Source organism: Camelus bactrianus, chromosome 9 (genome assembly GCF_048773025.1).
Source record: "Camelus bactrianus isolate YW-2024 breed Bactrian camel chromosome 9, ASM4877302v1, whole genome shotgun sequence".
NCBI lineage: Eukaryota > Metazoa > Chordata > Mammalia > Artiodactyla > Camelidae > Camelus > Camelus bactrianus.
Genome location: NC_133547.1, coordinates 1,089,380 through 1,092,027, shown reverse-complemented (window position 1 = coordinate 1,092,027; position 2,648 = coordinate 1,089,380).

Here is a 2,648-nt window from a genome sequence, read left to right as displayed (position 1 = left end):
ACCAAGGAAAATAAATCATCTGAAGTTAATCAAAATTAAAACTTTGCAGCGCAAGAGACAGTTAAGAAAGTAGAAACTCAAGTCGCAACCTGGGGAAAGATACTTGCAAGAAATATACCTGATAAATGACTGTAATTCTTAATATATAAATAGTTCTTATAATAATAACAAAAGATTACACTTTAAAATGTTCAGAAAAGCTTGGAAGGTATATATCACAGAAGAAGTATAGATGGTAAATAAGAAAATGAAAATGTGCTTCTTGTCATTACTCGCCATCATAAACACAATTTAAAGCCACAGTGAGGGAGTACCACACAATCGTTGGAATGACTAAAATTCAAATATTAAATTGATGACGATGTAAAACAGCCACAGCTCTCCTGTATTTCTTGAGGGAATACTAATTGATAAATAACTTTAGAAATACTGTGCTACTCTCCTTAATGCTACCCATACACACATCCATGATTTAGTAATCTCACTTGTAGGGTCTATCCATACGAAAAATGAAATCATACGCTTCAGAAATACTTGGGGGAAATTATTCACAGTAATAACAGCTTCATTCACAAGAGCCAAAAAGCAATATAATGTTTGTGATTTTACTTTTTTTCCCCTGTTATGGGTTAAAATACCTAAACCAATCTCAAGAGAGTGGCTCATGCTAAGATCCAAGTCCGCATGCTGAAACCTACCTCAATTTCTATTTCTTACAAACATCTGGCTCTTTTAGGAGTGGAAACCCAAGGCCGGCCAATCGGAATATGCCTGCTTAGCTTTATATTTTCATTGCCCAAGTCCAAACTCCCCTTTGCCCCCTATAAGAAAAGTAACTGTGCTGTTTGACTTCCTTGTTCTCAGGTAATTTTATCTTTATAATCTGCGTATTCTGAATAGCTCTTCTGAACACCTTCTTGTTGTCCAGACTGGAGCGTCCCAGTTCATGAATTGCTACTAAAAGCCAACCAGATACCAAAATTCAGGTCTGTGAAATTTTCTTTTAACATACATGTGTCTAGACTTTTTCCCTTCTTTTAATAGATTTCTATGGTCTGAATTTATAAAATTCAATTTTACATTCAATTCTTGAAATTTTATTTCTTTGCTTCCCCACCACCCACGTTTTTGGCAGGTATGGCAATGCTACTTAGACATACCTGACATGTGTCCTTCTTGTTACACTTATTTAGGTATCAATAGAAAGTAGTTTTTTGCACAAAGACACAGTTTTGTAGTTACTGTATAATATCAAACTCATCTACAAACTGATTTTAATAGATACCCAGTGATAGTTCATGATATTTACTAATTTCTTCAGTGTTAGCAGTGTTTGGTAATGTCAGACTTACTGAGTCTCATCAATCTGATTGGTTTCATTTGCATTTGTATTTTCCTGATGGAAAACAAGGTTCTTTCAAAAATTTTTAGTTTGTTTCTTGTAATTTTGATTTCAAGTTGGCATACAAGAATTTTGCCTTTTTGGGTTTTAAATCTCTCATTAATGTTAATACTTATTGAACTCATTTATTATTTATAGGTTAACACTTTTAAAGTTATACATGGCTGAATAGCTTCTTATGTGTTTTCTGCTCGTTTCAATTTTTATGTTTTTTTTAAAATATAAAAGAAGCCTGCTATTACCATATAGTTTGTGTATATGCTGTGGTAATTTTTATATTTGGATTGAGAACTCCAGGGGTGTTGCCAGGCAGGCCAAATAAATAGTTTTTTGAAATGTGAAATAAAATGGAGTCACTTATGTCAAGGGGTTTAAATTGAAGCTGGGAAGGTATTAATTACCTGCGACGCCTCACCTGCTGAAAGCATGAACTTTCAATCTGAGTTAAACTGTAAATATTCCAAGGACTCTTCAAGAACGCCTGCAACTTGTCACAAAATGAACAATTATTTCGCCCTAGTGACAGCCTTAGCCTCAATCATGTTCCGCCAAGACTAGCTTCAGCCTCCAACTCTGATTAAAGTGTTTTGTAATTCAAACCTCTTTTTGTCTCTTAAGGCCCTGAGTTTTACTTTTTAGCTGGACACCTTTCGGGTTGCCGATTGAATGTGTGCCCCAAATTGCAGTTCGTTGGTCCCAAGTAAATGAGTTGAGCATGATTACTATCTTTCAGGTTCATTTATATCAACACCATCAACGTTAGACCTCGTCACCTTATTTTATGTATTTACTTTTTTTTGGCCAATAATAAAGATACTTTGTGGCATATAATTCCCCTTTTAATTTCAAAATCTTCTTGACATGGCTTTTCCTGTCAATTCTTCCAAGATTCACATAAAAAACAAAAACAAGGACTGTGGCGTCTCAGTCTTTTCATACCTGGAATATCTTTTTCCAATCTTGTATTAATTTTTATGTTGAGAAATGTGACTTAAGTCAGATTTTTATAAAGATTTTATATATAGGCTTTGCTGAGTCTATTTTGATACGCGTATAACGGTCTTGCCCCCAGGGACTCGGCCCATTCCTGTCCCCGAGGTTGGGGGAGGGCCTCACAGGCACCTCAATCTGCGGGGCGACGGGAACTACATTACCCAGAAGGGTGTGCGCGGACGCCCTTCCCTCTACTCCAATGACGGCCCCTAATTGGGGCATTTCCGTGAATATTAAATAGGACGAGGCGGGA